The following is a 15,981-nucleotide window of genomic DNA, read 5'->3' as shown; positions in this document are numbered from 1 at the left end:
AGCCATAGCCACCGCCAAGTGCCTGGTTGTTCACGTTTCAAAAATAGCAATTGTTAAAGCAAGACCGGATTCTGCAAGGTGGAGACGAGCTTTTCTTTTGGAATTCTTAAATACGTAGCTTTCTTCCATAACTTGCCAATTTATTATGATTCATGAGATTAGTTACCAACTCAATAGATCTGTCCCTGCTGCAAGGGGGTGTCCTCAAACAGCGAGTTTTGTGCTTGGAAAACATCCTACTTTCCAGAATGAAGTGTTTGTGAGTGAAAACACAGCCTCGTCCACCTCCAGTCTTATCTCTGTGGGTAAGGACCTGCTTCTTGTGGTCCTGTGGTTGCAATCAAAGAGAACCGCGTGAATTTTCCAGAATAGTGAGATTAACCGTAACATTTTGCCTCGTACATATGGTGTTAGAGAAGGTATGTCACTTTCATCTAGGCACTCAACCGGAAACACAGTCTATCCCATATCAACAAAACAAACGTGTGAGCTAACTTTCCTGTAATGATTTCACAGTATGTGCTATTTACCAAGCTAAAGGGGCAACTTTGAGAACAAAAATGCAGGATGGCCATGTCAGGATGGAAAGCATTTGTCAAAGCCTGTCCGCCTGATCATTTCCTCTCTGTAGGAACAGAGGGCTTTGCATGTTACGGTTCATCTGTCAAGGCTGATAAAACCAATCCCATTTTCTTAGAGTGAAGATTTCCTTTTCTTCCCAGGTAAAATGAGTGTAGTAAGTAAAGGAGTTGGTGGTCCCAGTTGTAGAGATGTCTATACTGACTCATGGTTTACACCAGCATGTCATGTATTTTCATCATAAGTGTTCTTCACCCGACTTTAAATGAGAATAATAGGAATTTCCTGTTTTGTTTGGAGAATCCTTATGGGAAGTTGGCTTCTGCTCTGTCAACATTTCTACCTTCTAACCATTCCCTCTTTAAACATGGCCTGCTTTCTGTCCTGCCCTCAGCTCCTGTTCTCCCATCATTTTCTAACCCTTATACCCAGTGAGTCAACCTGAGCTGAATCTAAAGATGGACATTAGGGCTCCAGTCTCAACATATAAACATAAAAATCATCTGGTTTATTTCAGTCAAAACTGGGACCCCTCTCTTTCTTTCTCTCTCTTTTCTCTCTCTAGAGATAAATAAATATCTACACTTTATTTTCTTACTCAGCATCATTATTGGATTTTTACGTCCGTGTACAGAGTTTTACTACATTGATTTTACAAGCTGTATACTATCTAATAGGATATGGAGGTGCCATGATTTATTTGATTTCATTACTTATATCTTTGGTCTTTAAATTTCATGCAGATAAATGTGTTTACTGCCCCCATTCTCAGTAAATTCTACCCTGAGACTTTATTCTGTTTCTCTGCCCAAAATGTGATCTTTTTATTTCCAATTCAGTCACATGATTCCCATACTTCCAAAACTCACCTGTTCTCCAACCTCCTCCTATGTTAGCCGGACCCTTCTTTCCACTATTCGTAAGTGGTTGGTTGACCCATTCATTCAAAAAATATTAGACATTTTCTATGTGCAAAAAAATGTGGTGGGCTTTGAGGGGCTACAGTAGCAAGTAGGGCACAGGCTCTCCTGCGTGGTCCTCCCATACAGCAGGGATGCCATGTCACAGGCAGAAGAAGCTGGACAGTGTGAGCTGAGGGCTGTGGAGACAGTTGTATCCCAAGGAGGCTCGGTGGAGGCAACCTTGTTTCTCACTGGGGAAGTGGTTATGGGAATGGGGGAGCTGATGTTTGATTTGGACCTCAGAGGAGGCATGAGGTTCTAATACAGACATAGAAGAGTGTGTTCCAGCCAGAAAGGTGGAAGTGGACCAGCTGGGGGGGCGGTGCTGAGGAGATTAGTGAGTCTAATTGATCCAAGTGGTTTGATCATGGAGAGGTGATGAAATAGTGAATTATCTCCATTGTTCATTCAATTATTTATTCACTTTCACATGAGCACGACTGTGAAGTTTCTGTTTACGTTTCCTTGCATTTTAAATATACTTTTTATGTTTTATTTGTCACATTTTTAAATTGTCTTAAAACATGTTTCCATGATATTTATTATCTTTGTAAAATTGAAATATAATTGATTTACAATATTGTGTTTAAATATAGTCTTAACAAATTCAATTTATTGTTTAGTTTTGCTTGTCTATTTGCAATAAATAGTGATTTACTATATTATATATTATTCTTGACTTTTTCTCTCACTGTGATGTTTCCATTATCTGTTTATGTTGTATGTAGCTGGTGTCCATCCATTTTCCCCGTGATATGATATACCATAAAATTTTCCATTCTCTTAGTGGACACCTGTATTATTTCTGGGTCTTTGCTATTATGAAAAATGCTGCTATGAATGTTCTCTTACAAGCTTCCTGGGGAGATGTGGAATTTTCCTAAGGCTGAGGCCACCCACCATCACAGCTCTTTTTAAACAGTGAACTGATTTTATCATCTCTTTGTAGGAAGACACTAATTTGGTGGTTAGAGATTTTCTTTTCCTGCAAGATTTAAGAAGCATTTTTTTAAACAGCTCTTACTTATTAAAACTTTTTTAGTGCTTCCTAATCGCTAGGGAATTTTCTATGTTCTTTCAAATTAACTCATATAATCTTAAGCTATGGGTTTTTATCTCCATATGACAGATAATGGAACCTGAGACATAAGGTTATTGTTGGAGCTAATTGGAACCCAGGTGGTCTGGGTCCAGTGTCTATGTTTCATCTCTGCAATGCTGCCTCTCCCAAACTAACGGTGGTGGGCAGGGCGGGTCACTGGGACATTGTAGGCTGAGGGGTACCATAGGTAGTTCTTAATTTTCACAAGGCAAAATCAAGCAAGCAGGCAGCGGTGTTTAGCCCCCTTTACTGTTAAGGAACAGCATGCCAAATTGATGCAATCTGTCATTGCTTTTCCTGGACTTGTATTTAGGAATCATTCTTTTTGTGTTTCCATTAACATATCCACCATCACATAGCTTTTAATATTTTGAAGTGCAGAATTTAACACAGTTGGGGATTACTTTAAACCACGGAGACCTTTATTGTAATGTCCTCAATGACCTTTCCACGTTTCAGGCTAATGAACTGAAGAATAAAACACCATGTGTTCACAGCAAGTCTGCGTGTCCCCGCGTTGCATTATGTGCTAATCGTTCGATGTTTCTGTGGCAGCTAATTCATGGTCTTCGTTGACTTGTTCTCCTGAAATCTCACCTAATAGATTGATTCCTTGTGAGGGAACTTGTAGTTTTCCATGGAAACGCCCCTGAAACTTGCCGTGAGCACTCCTCAGCGGCACTGGCAGAAAGTATCCAGGCCTCTACAATGATTTTTCCATCACTTAGTTCAAGGCTCTCTTGGTTTCTATCCCCTCTAGGATCTAGTCGGTCAGTCGATAATACTTAATATCATACTGTCTTCTGGGCCCTGGGGACATCCAGCAAGCATAGACCCAGTCTCAGTCCTCCAGTTCTGATATTCTTGTGGGTTAAACAGGCCATAAACAGATACATCAGTTGAGTGATTTCACGTAGTTTTGAGTGACTTGAAGAAGTGAACGTAGAGGAATCTGGTAGAGGGGAAGAGGCTGTGCTTCAGCTGGCCTGATTGGGGAGGTCTTTCTGAGGAGGTGACATTGAAGGACACCTGAGTAATGAGAAGGAGGCCCCTTGGAAGGACTTAGAGAAACAACCTCTGGACCTAAGGACCAGCAAGTGGCATCTGAAAGGTGATGAGCTGGGTGGGCGAAAATACCAGAGAGATGCGTGTATGCGTGTGCATGGCCCCAGCACGGTGCATGGGAGTGCTGGGGAAGGTGCAGAAGTGGGTGGGGACAAAGAATTCTTTAAAGAATACAGATGTTTTATTTTCGTTGATTCTTTGTTTCCAGCTGTATTGAGGTACAGTTGACAAATAAAAATTGCATATATTTACAGCATACAACATGATGTGTTTTTTGGGGGTTTTTTTAAGAGCAAAGAAGGTGGAAATTTTATTGGAAAATTATCTAAACAATTTTATGAAACTTACATAACTTCGATAACAAAACCTAAAAACGGTAATACACAATCACAACTGACTTAAGATCTTAGTAAAGTGAATTAATCAGTTGTAATAAAATAACAATATGCCTTGATTTAGTTGTAGTTAGGCCTGTAATGCAAAGGTGCTCCAGTATTAGGAAATCATATAAACATACCATATCATTAGGACAAACTGCAACGTGATGTTTTGATATATGTACACATTGTGAAATGATTATCACAGTCAAACTAATGAGCATATCCATCACGTCACCTCATTACCTTTGTGTGTGTGTGTGTGGGGGGGGTGAGGACATTTCAGATTTGCTCTCTTAGCACATTTCAAGCACACAATATGGTATTATTAACGATAGTCACCATGCTGTCCATGAGATTTCCAGAATGTATCCAGCCTGCATAACTGAACCTTTGTACCCCTTGATCAATATCTCCCCGTTTCTCCCACTCCCCAGCCCTTGGCAGCCAATTCTACTCTCTGCTTCTCTGAGTTTGACTTGTTTAGTCTCTTTACAAAGATTGCTTTGGTTGTAACGTAGATAATAGGCTTTGTTGCAGGGGAGGCAAGCGTGAAAGCCCCAAGACCCCGACTAGATAGGCTTCTGCTGAGTCCAGGGGGGAGAGGAAGTGGCTTCACGTGGGATTGCAGCCATGAAGGTGAGAGGGGGCCAGGTGTGTGATCCATAGGACAGGGTTTACTGATGGTGTAGAGTGGCAGGTGGGGGAATTAGAGAAGCCAAAATGACTCTAGCTGTTATGGGGAGGACTCAGGCAGGAAGCAGATTTGGGGAAGAGGGGCAACTGAGGGTTTGTTAGGTCCATGTTTGGCTGGAGGTAATTCTCTGCACTCAAGTAGAAGAGAAGAGAGGATGGAAGTTGCAGTGTCAGGGTCAGGTTGGAGCTGAGATATACATCTATGTTCACCTGCTGATGGTTGCTCTTCCATAACTTGAGCTCCCAGGAGGATGTGTAGATGGTGAGCAGAGGGTGACACTAGATGCTAAGGCCATCTCATAGTTGTTCAAGGGCTGGTGCACATTCATCACCATCTGGATTAAATTATGATCAGTGAGGTCTCAGGCTCCAGGATTGGTGAATGATGCTGCCAGTCACTTCACGAAATTTCTGTCCCTGAGGAAACACATATTCAGGCCCAACTGAAGTCAGTTGGTAGAAATAGAGCACCTGCTAATTTTTTTTTAACCAGAGGATCCATGTGTCTAGCAGAGCTCCCGACTCCTAGTCAATAAATGATAACTGCAGAAACGCGGTATACACTGGGATGGTACCTTCAGTGTAGCGAGATGACCATGGATTTGGAGCCAGGGATGTACCTGTTAGAATTGTTAGCTCTTCTGTTTATCTGTGGGACCTCCTTGAGTCTTCACATCTGTAGACTAGGAAAGAATGCTAATACTTATTTTACAGGCTTATTTCAGGAAAACAAGAGATGTATTAATGCTGTGCATCACCACATAACCTTCTTTGCAGTTTCTTGTATTTTATTGTACTCCGATTAGCAGAATCTTTGATTTTGATATGATATGGCTCAGTATTTTTTTCTTATGATGAGAACTTTTAAGATCTACTCTCTTAGCAAATTTCAAATATGCAGTACAATATAGTTATTTTTTATTTTTGTAAGGATTTCTTATTCTTGTTTTTAATAAACGGACCCCAAAAATGTAATGAGTGCTCTTGAGGTCTATCTTTGTTGTCCTTAGACCAAAGAGTGCGACACATTTGAACTCAAATGAATCAGCTTTGGTGTATTGGTCCACTGGCCTAATAGGTATCATCAGACATCACACACAAGGGCCATTCCCAGCTGAAATCTGAAAACACCAATCAGAGGTCTTTTCACTAAATAGCCTAGTTTTCCCAAGTGTATCAGTAGGCTATTATCTGTAAATTTATCTGATACAATTTGAAGGTATTTGCATTTTCACCCTAGAATAATGAATTTGATGAATTTACTTCTGCTGTGAATTGTAATATATTCCTTTTTTTTTTTTTTTGTCTTTTGATTTTTCAAGTGGTTCCAGCAAATTATGGTGTGTCAGAATAACTTACTCAAACCCCTCAGGGTTCACACACTTCAGTTATATCTTCCTTGTGCTTTCATGTTTCCAGACCTGGGAGACTTCCTCTTTTTAGCTGGTCTGCCTATAGTAATCCCTTCATCCCTTTGACCACTAATTGGAAAATCATGACATTTAGAAAGGACATTTCTCAAAACCATGGGAATCCTCATATTTGGACCAGATGTTAAGAGAATTTTAATAGAGGAATAAAACATCTGTGACAATGAATAGTAGAGTCATAGAAGGAAAGGGAACAAGAATTGCATTTTAATGGAAGCATAAGTATTGATTAGAAGGTAGAGAGGTGTATGTTGATTTACATTGTTTTTCTCCATTAACTCATTCCTCAGGTGGTAACTTTTTGTGTCTACTACATCCTGTATTGTCCAGAGGTTGAGAGTTTCACAGCCTATTTTAGAATGAGGCACATACACAGGCAATTGTAGTTCAGGGTGATAACGACTATAATAGAAATGAGTGTTGATGTACAGAGGGGCCACCTGGGGATGGGGGGGAGTGGAAAAAAGTCAGAGAAGGCTACTCAGATTTGAAGCTTAAGAATTGGAACTAGAGGCAGGGAAACCTGTCAAAAACAGCTAACCATGTAGACGTGAGAAATAGAGAGGGTTGGTTAGGGTGGGGAGTGGGGCATGATTCTAAATATGGGTAAAAGGGAAGAGTTGTCAGAACACAGAGACAAAATGACACATGACCTTTGGGAAGATGAAGGAGGAGAAAATGGTGGGTGAGTCCTCAGAGAGAGAAATTGGGGTGGGGTGCATTTTCATTTAAAGGGAAAATGGGAGTAAGAGTTCTGGATGCAGTAAGCACACAGGGAGATTGGGGTGTTAAGGAAACCAGGGAGGAGAGGGTTTGCGGAGATATTCAGTTGGAGAGGTCATGGGCGCAGATGCCATGGTGACAGATGTCCAGCTGCATCAGCTTACCGGACTTGGCAGTCAGAAGGTGACCAGTGACGCTGACCAGAGCAGAAACGTTGGGGAGCATTCTTTTCTTCCTGCCAGTGTTGCATGCTTTTGCAGGTCATCATAGACATCACACCTTCTAGGTGACAAGAGACTAAGTGGCACTGCAGCTCCTGCCTATCTCACCTAAAAATGAACGGGAGCTATGAATAGTAATTGTCACATTATGAGAGTCATTTATAATGTGATTATTTTGTTCTGTCCCTATGAGTTTCCTCTCTCTAGATAAATCCTTTAGAAATTGTCAATATAGTTATATTGCCTTGAAAGACCTGTTATTGAAGGGTTTTTTTTTCATTCTTAGAAAGTATTCCTGTTGATTTACCTATTACAGAAGTAGATTGAATGAACCTTCTCTTAGTTTTAAAACCTGCTGACAGATAAAATTAATATTGCCTTTGTGTAAATGATAATTTTATCAAATGGACTTCATTTATTTTTATGGTCCCTCCAGGCGATCTGGAGCTAAACAAGGGGAAAAAGACAAAAGTGTAATAACAGTTCCCTTTGAAGAGAGATATAAAATAAGGTCGCTGGAGCTGAACCATTATTGAAATGTGTAAAATACGTCAATGTTTGCTTTTTCCCATTTTATTCCATGAAGTCATTTTATATAGCCATAAAATCCTATCTCATCTCAGTTCAGGTACGATGAAAACCTATGAGTAATAAAGTAATTTTCTTACTCAGTTACCTGAAGGTGGCATCTGGCAGTGTTTCTGTACTTGAGGGCGGTCAGTGTTTTCATTAAGACATTCCTAAAAACGTTGCACTAATTCATTTGTGTTAAACCTCTTTTGGCTGAAATTTGGCAGTGACGGTACATGGGTTAAAATAATATAGAGAGGATCCAATTTTCATAAAAATGTACCTAAAAAGTGAAGATGCAATATGTCTGGTGAACATCCTGATTGCCCTTATAGACTCAACGCAATAACAAGAAAACTTTAATTTTGCTTTATTTCCCAAAGAATAAAATGTTCGGTTATTGTTTTTGAAAATGTTTAGAAGAATCTATTTACTTGAACACTGTGCATTAACTTAAGTTTATTGTTTTGTTGGTTTTTTTTTTTTTGTGTTACACGGGCCTCTCACTGTTGGCAGCCTCTCCCGTTGCGGAGCATAGGCTCCAGACGCACAGGCTCAGTGGCCATGGCTCACGGGCCCAGCCGCTCCGTGGCATGTGGGATCTTCCCAGACCGGGGCACGAACCCGTGTCCCCTGCATCGGCAGGCGGACTGTCAACCACTGTGCCACCAGGGAAGCTCAAGTTTATTGTTTTATTGATTCTTCATTTAATCCCATTTCCTGCTCAGTACCTAGAATGTCTGACATTACTACTAGGAAAGAGCACAGATTCATTCAACAGGTTCCTTCCAGCCATGAAGACAGTGAGGGCTTAGATGCTCCCTGACCTTTATTCCCCCTTCTTTGAACACTTGAAATTGAACCCCTTCAGAAGCCATAGCTTCTGTCTTCTTCATCCATTCAGAGGGATTCCTCCCTTTTCTATGTTCCCTAAGACTTTGCTCCTACTTCTAGGATAATTTGGTAATTATCAAAAGGTGGACTTTTACTTGCTTGACTACTTATACCTGTGAGCTGGAAATGCCCAGACTGTGTCCTCTTCTGTGTTGGAGGGCTGTCCCTTGCCCACAGGTGGCATCCTTCAGTATGACTGTCTGGATTAAGGATGCCCCCTGTTTCCAGGCCATGGGTTCATCTCTTAACGCTTTACTCTGGGGAGAAGACTGTGTTTCTGGGGGTAATTCGGGTTGTTTGAACTTGCGGCCATAAATGTGTGGTTTCACCAGCGTGAGCAGGAAGGCTGAGTGTGCCAGGCAAAGGGCCAGAGGGTTTTTCTCCTGTTTTGACATGGCCTGACACTGCACACTTGATCTTACCTTAATCTGTAAGATCCGTTCAATCCATTTGAGTCTTCGCTTTCTCTGCTGCAAAGTGAAGGGAGAGATGAGGTGATTTCAGCCGGCCCCGCCACCTCGCGGATTCAGTGAGTTGTTGACTCACTTCCTGTCTCCTGTGTGCCAAGGGGCTGCAGAAACCCTCTGACAGTGGTGCCTGTTCAGTGGCAAGGGATGCGTGAATTCTGGATGCTGCTAAATAGAACGTCGGCTGCGTGACTTCTGATTCATTCAGATGGCCGATTCAGCTTGTCGGAACGCATACATTTGGGGCTGTAACTGCGTGTTCAGCCCGTAGCTTGTTTACGAAACGCGAAAGGTTATATGACTTTCCATGGAACCTTGGTGAGGAAGCAGGCAGTAACTGGTTCCTCAGGGTTTCCCAGAAAGGATCTGCCACCTTGGCTGGAGTAGGCGGCCGCTGTGTGTGCAGAAGGTGGAGGCCAGCCTTGACCTTGGGTAGTGGGAAGACTCGGGGCAGCAGTGGGGCCCGAGGCATCAGCAAACATGCAAAGAGTGTGCAAGGCTTACCCAGAGGACCGTGGCTAGGCGGGAGGGGCTGAAGGGAAGCCTTGGCACTGGGAGTAGTGGAGGTGGAATTAGGAGGAGATGGCTCGTTGGTGGAAGGGCAGAGTATTCTCTTCGGAAAGCAGTGGAAAATCCTGAGAGGGTTTGAATAGGGCAAGGCTGTTTACCTGGCAGCAGCTGACGACTGTGCAGTAGATGTTGTAACACCATGTTTGGCTGTGCCAGGGCGTGCGGCAATCAGGCTCCACGGTTTGTTCAGATGATGGACTGATTTCTTCAATGGTTCTGCTGCTTTCGGTTCGGGCTGGGGCTTTAGTCTCTGGGGGAGTGTTTCATCTGATCCCATGGAATAGGGCCAAGAGATGGATGGAAAGATGAGGGCAAACAGACCTTTCAGAAGAGCTGTCCATCCCCTTCTTATAAATCCTGTCGTTGTGCTTCTGATGTTACAACAGACTGTAAGTTTTTACAATTGAGATGTGCACGCGAAGCATCCTCCCAAGGGCTGCTGTGCTCCAGTGGGTGTGGGGCTCGGCTTCCTGGTCCTCTCCGAGCAGCTCATTGGTCAGTTCTCTCACCTGACTTCTCCATCTTGTCTGCAATGGAGGTCCTAAAGCCATCAGGTAGGAGCCGGGCTGGCAGAGTTTCTGTGGACTCTCTGAGTTGCGCCCATGCATCTGGCCACTTCCAACTTTACAGTGGGTCAGAGATTCAGAGGAACACCAGCCTCCCCTGAAAAAAAGTACGTGAAGCTTATTTTGGCTCTGGTTTTATTCATCACTAGTTAGACTTTGTTCCTGAAGCATAACTTCTTGTGTAAGCTTTCATTCTTTTGATTTCTATTTTATCTGACAGCAGTTTTTTTTTAACTAAAAGGAACAGTTATTTTCTATTCCCCAAAGCCTATTCATCTGCAGTGTGGGTGTGAATGAGAAATGTTATTTATTGCACAAACATGTATATATGGAACTTTGCTTATTTAGATCAAGCTTATAGAGGGAACGTACTCCCACATCAGGAAACTAAAGGGAGGGCTTCAGGGATTTTGAAGTAGATGCAACGAAAATGCTTCTGTTTTGTAGCCCAAAGTGGCCTGCTGTAATAATCTTCCTATTGGCAAAATCAACTTGTTTAGTATTGTCACCAAACATATTTTTAATTTTCCAGAGGTGGTAGGATGAAATTCGAACAACTCTTATTGAAATTGATCCTTTGAACATTCCTTCATTATGTATTTCCCCAATGTAGCAAAGAGTTATAATTAACGTGACTTTCGTTTTTATTGAAATTTTGCTGAAATGACTCAATACGAATTCAGTTGGGTGATTTATATAAGCATATTTAAAAATAATCTTTCAAGTGATGATGGCTTATTTAATTTCTAAAGAGGGAGAGGTATTTTGATACATACAAATCAGAGATTCTCAACCAGGGCGATTTGACAAAGTCTGGAGCCCATTTTGGTTGGCACAGGTTGGGGGGTTGCTACTGGCATCTAGTGGGTAGAGAGGCCAGGGATGCTGCTAAAGGCACAGAACAGCTCCCAGAACAAAGAATTACCTGGCTCGAAATGTCAATAGGTTGAGCACTAAAATCTCTGATATAAATATGCTTCTCCCCACCCCACCATATTCCACTGAGAGGTGAGAGTCCAGGATGGAAGGACCTGATATGTAGATCTGAGCCTGTTTTGAGTAAAGGACTATTCAACGAGTTAGCTTTGCTTGGTAGGATACTCAGAAAACCCTGATGTAAATGAAAACTGTGAATGCCCCTCCCTGGTACCTTACCAGGCTGACTGTTTACAGTACCTTTATTTTAAGAACAAAGGTAACGTGTTATAGTCCGAAAATTATAAACTTCTAAAAATCACCTGTTCTCATTAAATGTGCTTCCCTTAGCGTAACATGGCAAACATATAATTTCATCTCATCCCCATAGGACCATGGGTCTGTCCCATTTTAGCAGCTCTTTCACTTGACAGGGCATTTTCTTCTCTAATCATCACTTTCAACATCCCAGGGAAGGAACCTTTCAGGCACTTGCATTATTCTCCTTCAGCTTTCCTTCGGGAGGCAAGATGTTAGGATTGAGATGGGAATGCATGGCTATTGGAAATACAGGACAGGTCCAGTTGGCAGTTGTCTGTATAACTTGTTTCATGGTTAACAGAAGGGGATTCTCTGTTGGCTTGGGTCTGACACACTGAAAACTATCTGCAAGAGAGGAATTTGCTTTTAGCCCTAGGGTGACCTGAGCTCAGTCTCAGAGGTCGAGACGGCCATGCTTCCATTCATTTCTGTGAGGGATGCTGTTCAGTGGGAGTTGATGTGTCAGAGATACTGCTCTGGGTGCCTGCTGGCTGCCAGGTGGGGGTGTAAGTGCTTGGTGTCCTGCCTGCCACACAGCTAGCTAGCACTTGCTGAGAGTTCACTGTTACTTTCACTATCCTTCCCATAATTTTTTTTTTTTTCTTTCTGTACGTGGGCCTCTCACTGTTGTGGCCTCTCCCGTTGCGGAGCACAGGCTCCAGACACACAGGCTCAGCGGCCATGGCTCACGGGCTTAGCCACTCCGCGGCATGTGGGATCTTCCCGGACCGGGGCATGAACCCGTGTCCCCTGCATCGGCAGGCAGACTCTCAACCACTGCGCCACCAGGGAAGCCCCTTCCCATAATTTTTTATCATCACCATTTTGTTTTGATGTGGGGCAGTGATACTCTACCTGCAGCCCTTTCCCGAGTGTACTGTTGAGGGTGCTCCAAATCTCCTTGCTCTGAACAGATCAAAATTACATCTAAAACAACTCTAACAGGACTTCCCTGGTGGCTTAGTGGTTAAGAATCCTCCTGCCAGTGCAGGGGACACAGGTTCGAGCCCTGGTCCGGGAAGATCCCACATGCTGCAGAGCAACTGAGCCCGTGCGCCACAATAGCCCTTGTGCCTAGAGCTCATGCATGCTCCACAGCAAGAGAAGCCACCACAATGAGATGCCCATGCACCGCAATGAGATGCCCGTGCACCACAACGAAGAATAGACCCTGCTCGCCACAGCTAGAGAAAGCCCACGTGCAGCAATGAAGACCCAACGCAGCCAAAAAATAAAAATAAAAAAATAAAATAAAACGCCTCTAATGGGTGTTACTCTTTTTAAACTTAATGTCTTATTTTATATTGGAATATAGTTGATTTACAATGTTGTGTTAGTCTCAGGTGTACAGCAAAGTCATTCAGTTCTACATATACATCTAGCCATTCTTTTTCAGATTCTTTTCCCATATAGGTTATTACAGAATATTGAGTAGAGTTCCCTGTGCTATACAGTAGGTCCTTGTTGATTATCTATTTTATATATAGTAGTGTCTATGTGTTCATCCCAAACTCCTATTAAGATATGTCATTTGGTAAAATGTCATGTCATAAGTCTCAGGTCAGAGGGAGAAGAAAGATGGGCTGCTTCATGTATTTGCCTCCAGACTGGAGTTCAAGAGCAGTCTCCAGTTTTGCAGACTGTGACCCCTTTTCCAAGAGTGAAATGAATCATACTTTTAATTTTAAAACCCAGGAAAAAATAGCACGTGTGCCTCCATTGCTCATTACAATGTACTGGCCTGGTCAGGGATTATGGACCCATTGGACAGATGTATCCTTGGCTCCCAGTTTTTCTCTCCTTTCCTTCCCCCACGTTCATGCTCAGACTCTCTCCCTCCTCTGGAAACCATACTCTTGGCTCATCATGATTTGCAGCCCCTTCACTTTTTTCTCTGCCTAATTTGAACATTTCCATCCATGGGAGGATTGAGTCAATGGGGTGCAAAATATGGAGACTGAAATTCGATGTACCCTCCACTTCGTGTTTTCTCTATGTTGACGTATCACCACGTACTCGTGTGCACACCCCTTGTTAAAGAAGAGGCCCCTCTCCTCCCTTTCATAACCACCCTCTCTACTGGAACCTTAATAGTTTGCCGCCCCTGTTTTTCTGGATCTTATACCACCTCTCCCTCTTAAATCTGCAGTCTCTTCTCCACTCACCACTCCTCAGAAAAGAAGCCACATTTAATGATCTGTGTTCTGTACCCTAAAATTTTCTGAACTTTGGTCCTTCCGTGCTTACCTGATTTCATTGAATTTTCTGGGGTTACCTAGCATTCAAGTTACCACAGATATTCTGTCGCACTTTTGCTTCATCTGTTCCCTTCTTGGTTTCTCATGTCATGGACTCTGTCTCCTGTTTTTCTGAAACTGACCCCAGAGTTGACCATTGACTGTCCTTTTTTTTTTTCTTTTTAACATCTTTATTGGAGTATAATTGCTTTACAATGGTGTGTTAGTTTCTGCTTTATAACAAAGTGGATCAGTTATACATATACATATGTTCCCATATCTCTTCCCTCTTGCATCTCCCTCTCTCCCACCCTCCCTATCCCATCCCTCTAGGTGTTCTCAAAGCACCGAGCTGATCTCCCTGTGCTACGTGGCTGCTTCCCACTAGCTATCTATTTTACGTTTGGTAGTGTATATATGTCCTTTGACTAAAGCCAGTAGTCTTCACTCTACCTCATCAGGGTACAGTGGACGAGGCCTCTTTTTATTTTTTACTAAAATTTTTTTTAACATCTTTATTGGAGTATAATTGCTTTACAATGTTGTATTCGTTTCTGCTGTATAACAGAGTGAATCAGCTATACGTATACATATATCCCCATATCCCGTCCCTCTTGCGTCTCCCTCCCACCCTCTCTATCCCACCCCTCTAGGTGCTCTGGTACCAAGTTCATCTCCCTGTGCGATGCAGCTGCTTTCCACTAGCTATCTATTTTACATTTGAGACCTCTTTTTAAAATGTGTTATTTCTATCTTGGCTCCCATGGTGCTGTGTTCACTTGATGCGCTATATCTGTTCTCTTGTCTCATCTTCGTGTGGTTACTTTTCTTGAACAAATTCTAAATAAACACTTCTCTTTAGCCCTTTTTTTCTCTCATGCTTTCCCTTGGTGAGTCCCAACCACACCCATGCTTTTAAACATTGCAAAGATTATATGCTGTCTCTGAATTCTTTTCTTTCCTGAGCATCCAACCTGGATTTTCCACAGTCAGCTGCATTTCCTTAAATATTCTCTTGGCATCTTAAACCCAACATGCGCAAAACCAAATGATCATATCCTCCTCTAAAACTTCTTCTGTTGATTATCATATTTTAAAAAATGACATGACTGTCCTCAAAGTGACTCACATTCTTTATCTTCTGTCCATCTGTGCCTCTTTGTTTTCTGTTCCTCCCAGTTTAACAGATTAGAACAACAACCATTTATTATATTTCACACTTTGGGGGTTAGGAAATTGGACAGCGCTCAACTAGTTGATTTCTTTGCTCTTGTGATACTAAAGTCACTCAGTGGGTTTCAGCTTTACTCATATATCAGGTGCCTTGGTGGGGCTGGCTGGGAAGCTGGGCTTAGTGGGAAACATCACCAGGAGGACGTATATGTGGTCTCCCTGGCATGACAGTTTCAGGAACATTGGGCTTCTGACCCAGTGTCTCAGTGCCACAGAGGAGACAGGAAGTAGAAACTGCTAGCCTCTTAGGGTATGGGCTTGGAAACTAGGGTACCATCACTTCTGACCCAGTGTCTCAGTGCCGCAGAGGAGACAGGAAGTAGAAACTGCTAGCCTCTTAGGGTATGGGCATAGAAACTAGGGTACCATCACTTCTGTTGTATCTGACTGAGCAAAGCAGTCAGAGAGCCAACCCAGATTCAAGAGAGGGGGTGAAGATCCAGCCTTCAGTGGGAGGAAGGTCGAAGAAGCTGTGGACATCTTTAATTTTCTGTACTTTGCCTGACCCATCACACTGAGTGTTTGCTGGGTTTACCTTAATTTCTGTTCACATTGACCCCACCTGAAGTCACAGCTTCCTGTCTTTCTCTTCTGAACAATTGCTGTATCTTCAATTTAACTTCTCGACCTTTCTGCTCTTCTTTAGCCGATTTCCTGTGTATGCTATGGTGAGAATGATTACTATTTCTTCTAATGTTAATATACTGTGGTAGCTTATTGCCTAAAAATAGAGACCTCAGACCTTAGTATCATTCATTCACCTTCCAAATCTTAACCCCACATTCTCTCTAAGCTGCTTTCTATCCCCTGGGGTCAAGTACAGTAAACTGTTCCCAACACATGTTGCCTACTCATTCCTCTTGGCCCTCCAGTGCATCATTTCATCCTCTTCTGGATTACTTCCAGAAGTCTCCATCTGTTGAAATCCTCTTTATCCTCCACGATTAAACTCAAATATGAAGTCTTCCTTTGACCCACCCTTGATCTCTCTAAGTAGCAGTCGTACTCTCTCTCCTAACCCCCATAGCGCTCCTGCTTCTTTTTATGATTTTC

The 15,981-nt window shown here is 42.6% G+C and overlaps 1 protein-coding gene and 1 long non-coding RNA gene across 6 annotated transcripts in view; one reads left to right on the top strand and one right to left on the bottom strand.

Moving 5' to 3' along the window:
• Positions 1 to 15,981, top strand: part of SEMA5A (semaphorin 5A) — a 484,691-nt gene that overhangs the window by 159,250 nt on the left and 309,460 nt on the right. The window lies entirely within an intron of this gene.
• On the bottom strand, positions 4,161 to 9,242 carry LOC132517965 (uncharacterized). The gene is made up of 3 exons (XR_009539847.1): positions 9,042 to 9,242; positions 7,099 to 7,263; positions 4,161 to 5,198 (listed from the first exon to the last, which is right to left on the bottom strand). It is a non-coding gene; the product is annotated as an uncharacterized LOC132517965 (long non-coding RNA).

This window comes from Lagenorhynchus albirostris, chromosome 3, assembly GCF_949774975.1.
Source record: "Lagenorhynchus albirostris chromosome 3, mLagAlb1.1, whole genome shotgun sequence".
NCBI classification, from domain to species: Eukaryota; Metazoa; Chordata; class Mammalia; order Artiodactyla; family Delphinidae; genus Lagenorhynchus; species Lagenorhynchus albirostris.
Note: the sequence above shows the minus strand (reverse complement) of the source record. Positions and strands in the feature narration are given on the sequence as shown.